The following is a 15,115-nucleotide window of genomic DNA, read 5'->3' on the forward strand; positions in this document are numbered from 1 at the left end:
TCAGAACTCTATCTCAGAAAGACTGCAACACACAGAGCGAGGGAGTCTAACAAGCAGATTGGACTGCTGTAATCAACCAGGCTAAGGAAAGGGCTACGCCACAATTTCTTGAAGGAGAAATAAGGGACTTCTTTGCTCCCCTTCATTCTACCTTCAAGTTTACCTGAGAAAACCTACTTCCTGCAGATCGTCGACAGGAGCCATTGCAACTGCAGAGGAAATCCTACAGCTTCAAAACATTCACTTCAGTCAATGTCACAACTTGACTATGAAATATCAGGCCTGCATCAAAACAGAGACTGAGATCCATTCCATTTTATTATTAAGTATCTGTTGTTTATCTTCCTGTTTGACTAATAGGTGCATTGTGTTAGTAACTTTATCTTTTCTCAAGTAACATCCAGAGCAATAGAATAAATTAAACCAAGGGATTTTCCATGACCCCATGGTGTGTTTTGCAGCAGGAGCCATTGGAATGTGGTGGGATCTTCTGGTTTCTCCACTGTAAACGGGGTTTCCCATTCTATGCACCCCAGAGGCAGGAATTCGCCGTTGGTGGAATCAGGTGGAAAGATCCGGTCCTTATCTTTTATCAAGTGAAAAATTACTTTGCTGCTGGGCTATTTTAAATTCACTCCAGGGTTAAAAGATACACTCACAGACAAATCCGTTGTACATGGGAGACTTTGGGAAACACCTTTTAAAGCTTCTGTGATATAGCTTTGAGATCCATTTTACAGAGATAATCTGAGATTTGATCAATTCTGAGCAGAGAATTCTGTTACATGCCCTTGTGAATATTAAAATAAATGCTTAGCTTCATTCAAGCATTCGATAAGTCTTTAATAAATAAATATTGAGCATCAAAATATCTCTTTTTCACATAAATGGGGATATGCCATGTAATCAAGAAATGGTGAGGTGAGCAAGATTGAGATTACAGGAACATTTTACTGAGAACGGAGTGTACAAAACATTCAACAATAAAATTCAGGATTTTAAAGCTTTGAGAAAAGGTAAGATGGGGAGCTACTGGTGCACTGAACAGCAATCTGGGGTCCAATAAACTGTGCCATGAATGGGCAGGACATGTATGCTTGTTATTCTTAGGGTTTCATAGAAGGAGATGCAGACACATGATCAGTAGAAATTAGGAAAATTTCAAACCTGAAGTGCAACAATTTTTGTAAGTGTGATGCCTTTAAAAATAGGCTTCCATTCTTCACCAAAATTAAGGAAAAGCTGCCCAAGGAAGCCACAACTGATAGATCAGTAGATTTCCAACGTGGTAAGTTCTCTTGGCTGTGGTATGGAGAGTGAGGGCCAGTTGATTCCCCATGGGGAAGAAAGTGAAATTCTTGGGAAGACAACTTTGGATACTTTGATGGACATCATCGTTGAAGGCAATGATGCAGAGGGCAATGGGCTATCAACAGATTAAGAGGAGAAATATATGGATAAAGTATCATAATGCAGAGAAGAAAAGCCTCTCTTTTGTTGCAGTTATAAGGCAGATTGTAAAATTGTTGATCATGTATTTGTACTGAGGTTGACCACAATGATCCCTATTGTTTCGAGCGCCCCCTCCTGGAAATTTGTCGAGCAAATCTAGAGCTGAATTTAGACGCCAGCTGAGCAATGTATTTTCATTCCATAAAAAATAACATGCTTACATGAGTTGAGATGACACCAGGGCCAGAATTCATCGTTCATTGCGATTCACTTTTCCTGCCAGCAGCGCACCCCTGCCCGCGGGTTTCCAGTAGTGTGAAGAGGCTTCAATGGAAAATCCCATTGATAAGCGACGGGAGTACAGCATCCCACCACCAGCGAATGGCGTGCCGCCGGGAAACATGCGGCTGGGAGACTGGAGAACCCAGCCCCAGATGTGCAAGTCTCCCTCCACCAGCTACAGTTCATAGTCCAAACAAGCCCTGATTCCAAGTACAAACAACACGGCAGGTCAAGGAAATACGGATCTATAATTTTGTTCCAAGATTAAAATACCTGTTGGGAGAAACTGATTTTTCCATCTTGGTCTCTGTTTAAGGGTAGAGACTGGGTTGCCCATGGTGAACAGTTTCTGGTGTCCGGAGGTTGATCCTGTAACAGGATCCTTGAAGTTTAATAAAAACAGAAAATGCTGGAAAAACTCAGCAGGTCTGGCAGCATCTGTGGGGAGAGAAAAACAGAGTTAACATTTTGAGTTCATATGACTCTTCTTCAGAGTTAAAGGGTCGGAGAAATGCAATGCATTTTATATTGTTAAGAGGAGATGGAGCAAGTGGAACAAAGTAGACTTTCAGTGATAGGTGTGAGCTGGAAGAGATTGCACAAAGATGTTTAGGTTATAAATTTATCCAAGATCATTCCTATCACTGACCTATTTTACTCCACCTATGAGAGTGGTGTGCTGGCCGCCTTAACTACCACTCACACCTATCCTCCACCTGGGGGGGGGGGGAGAGAAACACACTCATGCGTGCTCTAGTCATGTGTGCACTTTGAACAACTTTAAATTGTATTCGGCTCAACCTGGCTCAAGAGGAAATAGAGTTTATCCCATACAATATCTCACTCCAGTCCCCTCCCTCCAGCGACAAGCCCAATTCTTCTTCCCACTTTCACTTTATCTCTTCTAAAAGCGCCTTCCACATCTCCAGCAACCACCCATATATCTATATCTGAGATTCTCCCTTCCTCCAGCTCATCATAAGATGACATCCTAACCATCAATGTGTGACTCAGCAACTGGGGGAACAAAGAGAGTTCTTTGTGAACAAAGTCCCGCAACTGCATATATCTAAACTCGCTCCCGCTCGAGAGTTGGTATTTTTCTTTCAACTCCTCCAGTCCCACGAACCTACCCTCCAAACAGATCCCTAATCCTCTCGACCTCCTCCATCTTCCAAATCCTGGAAGTTGCATCTATCCCAGACAGAGCAAATCTCTATGGTTTCTGCAGATCGACAGCAATACTGACATGCCCCCCTAAACTAAAATGCCATCTAAACTGATTCCAGATTTTAAGAGATGTCACCACTGCCAGGTTCGTTGTGAATTTGGCTGGGGAAAATGGGAGAGGGACAGTGACCAATGCCCTCAAACACGACCCAACAGGAGACCTGTTCCATTTGTCGCCACCACTGTTGCACCTTCTCATTAAATTTGGTATTGCCAGCCCACCTGAACGGTGTCCCCTCTGCAGAAAGGCTCTCTGAAACACTGGGTTTCTTACCTGCCCACACAAAGGCCGAGATTAACTTGTCCACCCTAACAAAACAAGATTTGGGGAGTAAGATCAGAAGGGTCTGGAACACAAATAGGAATCTCGGTTGAATGTTCATTTTGATTGTCTTATCTTCCCACCATGGAAAGCGGGAGGGCATCCACCTCTTCAAGTCCCCTTTCACCCCCTCCACCATGCTGGCCAAGTTCAATTTGTTAAGCAAGGCCCAATCATGAGCCACGTGACTCCCTGAATATCTAAATTTCGTCTTGGCCAGCTTGAATGGCAGCGTTCTCAAACCTGCTCTCCTAACCAGGGGGTTTACTGGAAATACTTCACTTTTGGTACATTACGTTCGTACCCCGAGACGGATCCAAACTTCCTTAACAGACCCATTATCTGCCCCATACAAGACTGGGGTCTGTGCTGCATGATAACAGGTTGTCCACATATGCTCCTTTTAAAAAAATATTTAGCATACCCAATTATTTTTTTCCAATTAAGGGGCAATTTAGTGTGGCAAATCCACCTCACCGGCACATCTTTGGGTTGCGGGGGTGAAATCCACGCAGACGCGTGGAGAACGTGCAAACTCTACACAGACAGTGACCCGGGGGGCTGGGATCGAACTCGGTCCTCAGCACCGTTGGCAGCAGTGCTAACCGCTGCGACACCATGCCACCCCACCCTATGCTCCTTACCCCTCTCTCAATACCTCGCCACTCATTCAACGGCCTAAGTGCGATGGCCAAGGATTCAATTGCAAGTGCAAAGAACGGGGACAATAGACATTCCTGCCTCATGCCCATGTGCAGCCGGAAATATCCTGAGCTCACCGCATTTGTCCTGAAACTTGCCATGGGAGCAGTGCATAACAATCTCACCCAGGGGATAAATGTTGATGCAAAACCCAAATCGTCCCAGAACTTCAAAGAGGTGCCTCCACTCCACCCTATCGAAAGCCTTCTCTGCATCCACAGATGTAGTTCACCTGATTTCATAGAATTTTCTAGAATTTATAGTGCAGAAGGAGGCCATTCGGCCCATCGTGTCTGCACTGGCTCTTTGAAAGTGCACCCTACCCAAGCCCACATCTCCACCCTATCCCCATAACCCCACCCAACACTAAGGGCGGCAATTTTGAACACTAAGGGCAATTTAGCATGGCCAATCCACCTAACCTGCACATCTTTTGGACTGTGGGAGGAAACCGGAGCACCCGGAGGAAACCCACGCACACACGGGGAGAACGTGCAGACTCCGCACAGACAGTGAACCAAGCCAGGAATCGAACCTGGGACCCTGGAGCTGTGAAGCAATTGTGCTAACCACCATGCTACCATGCTGCCCTACCTGACAAAGGAGCTGCGCTCTGAAAGTTAGTGATTCGAAACAAACCTGTTGGACTTTAACCTGGTGTTGTTAGACTTCTTACTGTGCCCACCCCAGTCCAACGTCGGCATCTCCACACCACAGAGATGGTTATTTCAGGCACCTTCCGTTAGATAGGGATATGATCATGTTCAAAAGTCTCCTGATATTGGCCGACAACTGTGGCCCCTGAACAAAGCCAGCCTGGTCCTCGGAGACCACCTCTGGCAAAAAATCCTCCAATTCACTCAGACCTTAGCTAACACCTTTACATCACTGCTCAGTAAAGAAATAAAACTATACAATCCACACTCCACCGGATCCTTGTCGTTCTTCATGATCAGGGGGATTGACGCCTGCACCAACGTGGCCAGCAATTTCCCCCGTGACAGAGAGCCATTGTACATCCCCAATAAATGTGGTGTCAGTAATGCTGCAAACTGCTTATAAATTCCACCAGTAAGCTGTCCGGCCCTGGTGCCTACCCTGATTGCATGGAACGGATACACTCCATTACCTCCTCCAGCCTCAATGGCACCTCCAACCTGTCCTCTTTCCACAACCGGGAAGTCCAGCCCGTCTAAACATTGTTCCATCTCTGAGCACTCTGCCTGGGGCTCAGACCTCTGCAGCCCCTGATAAAATGCCTCAAATGCACCACTAATTTTGTCTGGAGCTATCACCAATCCTCTCCCCTCATCCTTAACCTGGACTATCTCTCGTGTGGCTGCCTGTTGCCTTTGCTGGTGAACTAATAGATGGTTGGCCTCCTCCCCCATACTCATAGAATGCTCCCCGTGAGTGATGCAGATGGTCCACCGCCTCCCCAGTCGATACCAAATTGAATTCCACCTGCAATCTCTTTCCTCCGCTAACAGCTCTTTTGTCGGGGCCTTAGAGTACTGCTGATCCACTTCCAGAATTGAGTTGACCAACCTCTGCCTGTCCATCCTCACAACCTTATCCCTGTAGGCACTATGGGAAATTACCTCCCCTCCATTCAGCGCCTTCAGTGCTTCCCAAAACCTAGAGGGTGTGAGACCTCCCCATTCTGGCTGAACTCTACATAACTCCCTACAGTTGAGGCTACCTTCTCACAAAACTCCTTGTTGGCCAGGAGCGCCGTGCCTATCCTCTACGGTGGCCGCTGAGCACGATCGGTCTCTAGCCTCATAGCCATATAATCTGGTGCTTCATCTGATGTCACTATCGCAGTGTAAAAAGGCAAATGGAATGTTAGCGTTTATTGCAAAAGGACTAGAGAAGTGTTGTTGCAATTGTATAGGGTGTCGGTGAGACCACATATGGAGTATTGTGTCCAGTTTTGGTCTCTTATTTGAGAAGGATTTGGTGGCATTGAAAGCAGTTCAGAGGATGTTGACCAGATTGATTCTGGGGATGAAAGGGTTCACTATGAGGAGAGATTAAACAGTTTGGGCTTATTCTCGTTGGAGTTTAGAAGGATGAGAGGGGTTCTGATCAAGGTGTATAAATACTAAATGGGATTGATAAGGTAAACGTAGATCAAATGTTCCCCCTTGTGGGGAAATTTAGGATGAGAGGTCACAGATATAGGTTGTGAGGTGGTAGATTTAAAACTGAGATGATTGAGGAACCACTTCTCACAGAGGGCGATGAATTTGTGGAACCAGCTGCCCTATAGTGTAGTGGAGTCTGAGTCATTAAATAGTTTCAAGAAAGAGATAGATATATTTTTGATGAAAAATGGGTTAAAGGGATTTGGGCAAAATGGATTTAAGACCAGGAAGAGATCAGCCATGATCTGGTTGAATGCGGAGCAGGCTCGTGAGGCTGAATTACCTACTTCTACTCTAGTTCCTATGTACTCAGCCCCCACAACCCCCGGGAGTACCGATTTCCCCACCACAAAAAAATCTATTTGGGAATCTACCTGATGCATTTGGGAGAAGGATAAAAATGTCCTCTCTCCTGGATGTCAAAACCTCCAAGGGTCCACCCCACCCACCCCGCCCATCTGCACTATAAACACTACTAATTCTTTCGCCATCCCCAAAGTTACAATTGGACTTGACCTGTCCATTTGTGGGTTCAACACACAGTGGAATCCACCTCCCATGATCAGCTTATGAGGGTCAAGGTTGTGGATGGCTGCCAGAACCTTCTTAATAAAATCCGTGTGTTCCCAATTCGCAGAGTAAAACTACCGGCGTCCCTGCCAAGACCCACTCACCATCACAAATTGCCCTTACAATTGCACCACACCGGCTGCTGTAAAGGCCACCCTCTTATTAAACAAGATAGTAACCCCTCTCAACTTTGAATCAAAATTTGAATGGAATGCCTGCCCCACCTATCCTTTCCTTAGCCTAGACTGATCCCTAACCCTCAAATGCATCTCCTGCAAGAAGATTACATTGGCTTACAATCTCTTCAAATGTGCAAATACGAGGGACTTTTGACCGGATGATTTATCCCCCTCATGTTCCATCTAACCATCCTGACATCTGCAATCCCCCCCCCAGCCATTTGGATCTGCCATAACCACTTTATGAGGAGACCCAGCTTGCCTTCACTTCGGGCCCACCCAAAACAACCGTCATCACTGCCCTCTCCTAAATTCAAAGAAATCTGTGTCACCAGCACTCTATCCTTCCCCCTTCCCTCCACGCTCCCATGGCTTCCTAACCACCACCATTCCCCCTTCCGAACATTTAGCCCACCCAACCAATCCCAAACACACCCAAACAATGAAAACCCAACCAAGAGAGGTATGCTGCCTCCCCCGACTAACTAACCTCCAGGATACCCACTGCAGCTTCCTGTCTCACAGTGCTCCCATTTACTAGCATCCCTGCTAGCATGGTTACACCCACTTGGAAAACAACAAAACAAACCCAACCCTAACTACCCCAAACACCACTCACCCATCCAAACTAGTGCAAACCGGGAAGAACGAACCCATACGCCCTTGACGGTGCCAAATCCCCAAGCATCCATTAAGAGAAAAGAGCGGAACTCAAAATAATCCCAGCAGCAACCAAGGTGAAGTACCAACACCTCAACATGTAAAACCTCCAAACATTCAAATAACAATATGCCAGGAGAGTACATCATCGTTATTAATTCTCCCCCAAACTATCCTTTCTCACAAAGTCATTTGCCTCCTCTGGTGAATTAAAATAGTGTTATCTACTCTTGAACGTGACCCATAGTTCTGCCGGGCACAGCATCCCAAATCGGACTTCGCTTCTAAAGAGTGTCACCATGGCCTTGTTAAAGCCCATTCGACATTTGACCAGGTCGCCTCTGATGCCCTGGTAGAGTCCTATGGAGTGACACTACCAGCTATAATCTCGTGTGGTCTTCGGCCACTTCAAGGTTCGCTTCTTCTCCAGATATTTATGCAACTGAACAATTGCTGCCCGTGGCAGATCCCCGGCTCTCAACTTCCGGCGCAATGACCGGTGGGCCCAATTCGCCACGGGGGCGGGGGTGGGGTTTGCGAACACCCCTTCTCCGATCAACTCCCAAACATCTTCGGCACGTATTTGGTGGCACTCATACGTTAAATTCCCTCCGGCAGTCCAACTATCCTCAAGTTTTGATGCCTGATCGATTCTCCTGGTTGTCCACCCTGGCCTTCAACCCTCTGTGGGCCTCCACCAGCATTGTTATCACTGTCTCTAAAAAGGCAATCCAGTCGCTGTAGTCTGAGATTGCCTTCTCCACCTCCCGAATCATCATGCCTTCGACTCCAGTCGCTGCTCCACCTTTCCATCACCATGCAAAGTGGAGCCACTGCCACCTCAATCGCCCTGGACAGGTCCTCCCTCATCTCCTGTTTGTGCTTCTTCAATTCACCAACGATGAACTCCATTAACTGCTCCATTGGTAATTGGGAGGATATCGACAACACGTGAGGTCCACCATATTTTCCTTCACTGCACCATGAGGGTCCTTTGAATCTTGAGCGGGGGCTTTGTTCGATTTAAGCCTTGTATTAAAACCCACCAACATCCTTCATGTAGCAATGCAAAATGGCCACCTGCAAAGGACCATGGTAATTTTGGTCAATTTGGGACACAGACAGGTACACAGCTTCTGTGTATTGAGCAAAGAAACCAGACTTGGCTGAAACTTGTATCCATTAAGAGTCGATCACCATTTCCCCCAGGACAATAGAGTTTGAATCAAGGAGTTACAACAGTAGCAGACTAACCGGCGCCACCCACCCTTATTTGGAAGGCCTACGTGCCTGGGACAATGATAGCTGGGATCCGCCCAGCAATCGAGGTATCCGCCCCCTAATTGGCAAAGACCGATGAGGGTGATTGAAAACCCTATCAATCCATTGGACCTGGAGTAAGGACCGCCCAAAAGGATGCGAAAGAGACGATGGATAAAAAGCCCTGCGCACTAGAGATCTCTCTTTTGGGACCAGCCTGTGCGCGACCAACTGCAGCAGAACAACCAAGTTCAAGGACCCGCGACTATTCCTGAAGGACGAGCCCAGCTGAGACGAACCCAACAACTTCCAGCCGACCACTTGGACCCGGATAAAGGTCTTGTCTTGCACAGTGCCGGTCACTCGAAGTTAAGTAAAGGTCATCTTAGTCGTTAGGTGTAGTTTAGTACGGAACCGCGTGTATTATTGCATAGAGATACAAATCTTGTCACTAATAAACTGTGTTTTTGAGCTAACACACTGGTTGTGTGGTCATTTGATCAATATAAGAAACAGCTTGTGGTTCACATAAAGGGTAAGAAAAGGCAACATACATCAGAGGAGAAACCAACAAACTTCAGTTGCTTTATTCTTCCTCCCACCAAAACACTATATGCCGGGTAAAAAGGACTGAAAACCAAGTCTATAAGTGGGAGCCACCTTGTGTGTGATTGATCAGCTTATGGCTGCCACCGGAAGTCAGTATTTTGCTTTTATCCTTGAAGTAAATATTTAAGTACACAAGTAAAAGTGCCTTCAGAGAAATGGGAGAGTATAGAAGGCTACAAGATTTATCATGGAAAATATTTACTCTCTAAAGAAAATTACTAAAAAACAAACCAGTCAATATCTCATTTTCTGGGTGGCACAATGGTCAGCACTGCTTCCTCACGGCACCAAGGACCCGGGTTCAATACCAGCCCTGGGTCACTGTCCGTGTGGAGTTTGCACATTCTCCTTGTGTCTGCATGGGTCTCACCCCCACAACCCAAAGATGTGCAGGGTAGGTGAATTGGCCACGCTAAATTGCCCCTTAATTGGAAAAAAATTAAAAAGTGTATCTCATTTGCTGTTGGTGGGATTTTGTTGTATGCAAATTGGCTGTTGTGTAGCCTACATTACAAGTGACAACAGCAGAAGTATTTTGTTAGCTGTTAACTGCTTGGGACATCACAAGGTTGTGGCAGATGCAATATATATTCAAATTTTTAGTTCTCTGACTATTCATATTACAGATAGTTGTTTTGCATTCCCATTTTGATTCAGATCAAGCTTTAAAAAATCTATTTCGTCCTGGGATGTGGGCTTCGCTGGCTAGGCCAGCATTCATTGCCCATTCCTAATTTCTGTACTGCTCTAATCTAATTGGTTCGTTCAGAGAATTCTGAAAGTGCACCGAGTGAAGGCTGTGAGCAGCTTTTGCAAAGTCACCACAGTAGATTAGCACTGTGACTAATTATAGGATAGTAAAATAATTTATTCAACAATTGGGAAGCTACACCGTGCCATTACTGGAATGTGGGAAATTATGTAAATTTAGGAAAAACATTTGCGGTGAAAAATTTGACCAATAAAGTTTATTAAATTTAGTGACATCCACAGATGTACAGAAATGTTTGGTCTAAGGTCAATGATTATTTAGCTGACCTGAGCCATGCAGCGCTGGTGGACTGGATGACAATTGCCTTAAGAATGTCTGGATTAGGGAAGAGAAAAAAATCAACCATTATTTTCACTCCTGTTCACTGTTGAATTACTTTCATTAGGAGTACATGAGTGAGGATGGGAAAGCAAGAAAAGGTAAAGGGTTGCTCGCCCATCATCAGCCATGCCTCACCCACTCAGCTTGCTGACACCAGTTAGGTTCACAAATATATAATTGTTTCTAGGGTAAGTAGATGCAGAACCTTGTGAGATGCTGACGACCAGAATGGGTGGTATTATGAAGATGTGTGTATAAAATATTAATTTACGACTTCCGGTTGCGGCTATGCGGAGCTAAGCCGCACGTTCGGCAGCTCCCGCTTTAAAAGGACTTGTGGGCTCTTTTAAGGGCCCCAAACGGCACTGATTCGACGATTCCCGGTGGATAAAGGGGTCTGGAGCAAAACCCCCCGGGATTTATGGTTCGGACTCATAGTGGGGCGAGGAGAAAAACGGCAGCAGCTCCCCTGGAAAAGCGGGGGAAGGTGGACAATATGGCGGCCGGTGGAGCCCCTGAGGAGTGGAGGCAGTGGGCTGAGGAGCAGCAGGCGGCCCTTCTGCGCTATTTCACGGAGCTGAAAGGGGAGTTGTTGGAATCCCTGAAGGTGACGACGAGTAAGCTGCTGGAGACGCAGACAACCCAGGGTGCAGCGATACTTGAGTTGCAGCAGCAGGCCTCTGAGCGTGAGGATGAGGTTTCGGCCCTCGTGGGGAAGGTGGAGATACACGAGGCACTTCATAAAAAGTGGCAAGATCGGTTCGAGGAGATGGAGCTTCGGTCACGGAGGAAGAACCTGTGGATCCTGGGTCTCGAGGAGGGGCTGGAGGGGTCGGACCTGCCGGCCTATGTGGCCGTGATGTTGAACTCGCTGGTGGGGGCAGGATCCTTCCATCTGCCCCTGGAGCTGGAGGGGACCCATAGAGTACTGGCCAGGCGGCCTAAGGCGAATGAACCCCCGTGGGGGTGCTGGTGCGATTTCATCGGTTCAGTGACCGGGAGTGTGTTCTCCGATGGGCCAAGAAGGTGAGGAGTAGTAAGTGGGAGAATTCGGTCGTGCGTATACTGGAGTGCGGAGGTGGCCAAGCGGAGAGCCGGGTTTAACCGGACGAAGGCGGTGCTCCATGGAAAGCAGGTGAAGTTCGGCATGTTGCCGCCTGCGTGCCTGTGGGTCACCTACAAGGACCGGCATCACTACTTTGAGTCCCCGGAGGAAGCGTGCGCCTTTGTGCAGGCTGAAAAGCTGGACTCGAACTAGAGATTGGGGGCTGTGGGAGTTTTTCTATTCATGTATCATTGTTTATGCTGTAGCGGATTATTCTGTTTGTTTTGTTTTTTCTATCGCTTTCGGACGATGTGGGTTATGGTTCTGTGTTCTAAGGGGGGTACTGGGGTTTGTGGTTGATCTGTATCTTTGTTTGTACGGAGTTGGTGGTTGGGTTGGGACTGCAGTTTGGGAGCTGCATTGGTGGGGTGGGGCAGTGTGAAAGCGCGGGCTTTTCTCTGGTTTCCCGCGCTGTGGGACGAGGGGGTGGAGCTGGTGGCGAGGGGCGTGGTTATTAGACCGGGTTTCCCGCGCTGAAGCGGTGCCCAGGAGCTGATGCAGGGGAGGAGGGGGGACCTCATATCGGGAGGGGTCGGAGTTAGAGCAGGAGCTGCCGGGGCAGCAGAAGTCAGCTGGCTCACGGGAGTACAGTGGAGGGAGAGTCGCGGCGAGGAGGGGTCCTAGCCTTGGGGGGAGGGGGGGGGGGATACCGGGTTGCAGCTGGATTGGCCAGGGAGGAGTTCGGGGGGGTCGGGGTGAGGTTCTATCGCCGTGGGAAACGGGCCGAATGGGTGATGGCCAGGGGCGAGCAGTCGATGGGTTATGGCTAGTCGACGGGGGATGGGGGCGGGGTGCCCCCTGATCCGGCTGATTACGTGGAACGTGAGGGGGTTGAATGGGCCGGTTAAGTGGGCCCGGGTGTTTTCGCATCTAAAGTGGCTGAAGGTGGACGTGGCCATGCTCCAGGAGACCCACCTGAAGGTGGCGGACCAGGTCCGTCTGAGGAAGGGGTGGGTGGGGCAGGTTTTCCACTCAGGGCTCGACTCGAAGAACCGGGGGGTGGCGATCCTGGTGGGGAAGAGGGTGGCGTTTGAGGCGTCTGAGGTTGTGGCTGATAGTGGCGGCAGATATGTGATGGTGAGCAGTAAGCTGCAGGGGGAGAAGGTGGTGTTGGTTAATGTGTACACCCCAAATTGGGATGATGCTGGTTTCATGAGGCGTATGTTGGGCCGTATTCCTGGCCTGGAGGTGGGGGGCTTGATCATGGGGGGGGACTTCAATACAGTGCTGGATCCCCTACTGGATCGTTCTAGTTCAAGGACAGGCAGGAGGCCAGCGGCGGCCAAGGTGTTGAGGGGGTTTATGGACCAGATGGGAGGGGTGGATCCCTGGAGGTTCGGGAGGCCGAGGGCTCGAGAGTACTCTTTTTTTCTCCCATGTGCACAGGTTTTATTCCCGCATTGATTTCTTTGTTTTGAGCAGGGGACGGGTCCCGAGGGTGTAGGAGGCCGAATATTCGGCTATCGCGATTTCGGACCATGCTCCGCATTGGGTGGATCTGGAGATGGGGCGGGACCAGCGCCCGCTTTGGCGTCTGGACGTGGGGTTGTTGGCTGAAGAGGAGGTGTGTAGGAGGATTCGGGGATGTATCGAGAGGTACCTCGAGGTCAATGATACTGGGGAGGTCCAGTTGGGGATGGTGTGGGAGGCTCTGAAGGCAGTGATTAGGGGGGAGCTGATCTCCATCCGAGCCCATAGGGAGAGGGGGGAGAGACTGGTGGAGGAGCTGTTGAGTGTGGATAGGGGGTACGCGGAGGCCCCGGAGGAGGGATTGCTGGTGGAGCGGCGTAGCTTGCAGGCCAAGTTTGATTTATTGAGCACCAGAAAGGCGGCGACACAGTGGAGGAAGGCGCAGGGAGCGGTCTATGAGTATGGAGAGAAGGCGAGCAGGATGCTGGCGCACCAGCTGCGTAAGCGGGACGCGGCTAGAGAGATTGGTGGAGTGAAGGATAGAGATGGGAATGTGGTGCGGCAGGGGGCAGAGGTCAATGAGGTCTTTAGGGACTTCTATAGGGAACTGTACCGGTCGGAGCCGCCGGTGGTGGGAGGGGGAATGGAGAATTTTTTGGACAGGCTCCGATATCCAAGGGTGCAGGAGGAGCAGGTGGAGGGACTGGGGGCGCCGATCGAGTTGGAGGAGCTGGTCAGTGGGATTGGCCACATGCAGTCGGGGAAGGCGCCGGGACCGGATGGGTTCCCGGTTGAATTTTATAAGAAACATGCGGACCTGCTGGGCCCCCTGTTGATCAGGACCTTTAACGAGGCATGGGAGGGGGGGTGTTCTGCCCACGACGATGTCTCGGGCACTAATCTCCCTGATCCTGAAGCGTGATAAGGACCCCTTGCAGTGCGGTTCATGCAGGCTGATTTCACTGCTGAATGTAGACGCCAAGTTGCTGGCGAAGATCTTGGCCACTAGAATAGAGGACTGGGTGCCGGGGCTGATGCATGAAGATCAGACGGGTTTTGTAAAGGGGAGGCAGCTGAACACTAACGTGAGAAAGCTGCTAAATGTGATAATGATGCCGGCAGCAGAAGGAGAGGTGGAGATTGTGGTGGCATTGGATGCGGAGAAGGCCTTTGACAGGGTTGAGTGGGGGTACTTGTGGGAGGTGTTGGAGAGGTTTGGGTTTGAAGTGGGCTTTATTAAATGGGTGAGGTTGCTGTACGAGGCCCTGATGGCGAGTGTAGCGACAAATGGGAGGAGGTCCGAGTACTTCAGGCTCCACCGTGGGACGAGGCAGGGGTGCCCCCTGTCCCCCTTGCTTTTTGCGCTGGCAATAGAGCCTCTTGCCATGGCTCTCAGGGAGTCGGGGAGGTGGAGGGGTCTGGTACGAGGTGGGGAGGAGCACCGAGTGTCGCTGTATGCGGACGACTTGCTGTTGTATGTAGCAGACCCGGTGGGGGGAATGCCGGAGGTGATGGAGATTATTGCTGAGTTTGGGAGTTTCTCGGGATATAAATTGAACCTGGGCAAGAGTGAGCTGTTTGTCGTACACCCGGGAGGTCAGGAGGAGGGGATTTGTAGGCTCCCGCTAAAGAGGGCAGTGAGGAGTTTTAGGTACCTGCGGGTTCAGGTGGCTAGGAGCTGGGGGACTCTGTACAAGCTTAATTTTACTAGGTGGGTGGAGCAGATGGAGGAGGAATTTAAAAGGTGGGACATGCTGCCGTTGTCGGGTAGAGTACAGTCCGTTAAAATGATGGTGCTCCCGAGGTTTTTGTTTTTGTTTCAGTGTCTCCCCATTTTCATTCCGAGGGCCTTTTTTAGGAGGGTGAACAGCAGCATTCTGGGATTTGTTTGGGCGCACGGGACTCCGAGGGTAAGGAGGGTCTTTTTGGAGCGGGGCAGGGATAGAGGGGGGCTGGCGCTGCCCAACCTCTCTGGGTACTATTGGGCGGCTAATGTCTCGATGGTATGCAAGTGGGTAATGGAGGGGGAGGGGGCAGCATGGAAAAGGATGGAGATGGCGTCCTGCGGAGGCACGAGCCTGAAGGCACTGG

The 15,115-nt window shown here is 49.3% G+C and overlaps 1 long non-coding RNA gene across 1 annotated transcript in view; it reads right to left on the minus strand.

Annotated features, from left to right (window-relative positions):
• LOC119957265 overlaps window positions 1-15,115 on the minus strand; it is a 70,083-nt gene that overhangs the window by 45,822 nt on the left and 9,146 nt on the right. The window contains exon 2 of the long non-coding RNA XR_005458779.1: window positions 2,008-2,172. This is a non-coding gene — a long non-coding RNA (uncharacterized LOC119957265). The remainder of the gene's footprint in view (window positions 1-2,007; window positions 2,173-15,115) is intronic.

This window comes from Scyliorhinus canicula, chromosome 2, assembly GCF_902713615.1.
Source record: "Scyliorhinus canicula chromosome 2, sScyCan1.1, whole genome shotgun sequence".
In the NCBI taxonomy this organism is placed as follows: Eukaryota; Metazoa; Chordata; class Chondrichthyes; order Carcharhiniformes; family Scyliorhinidae; genus Scyliorhinus; species Scyliorhinus canicula.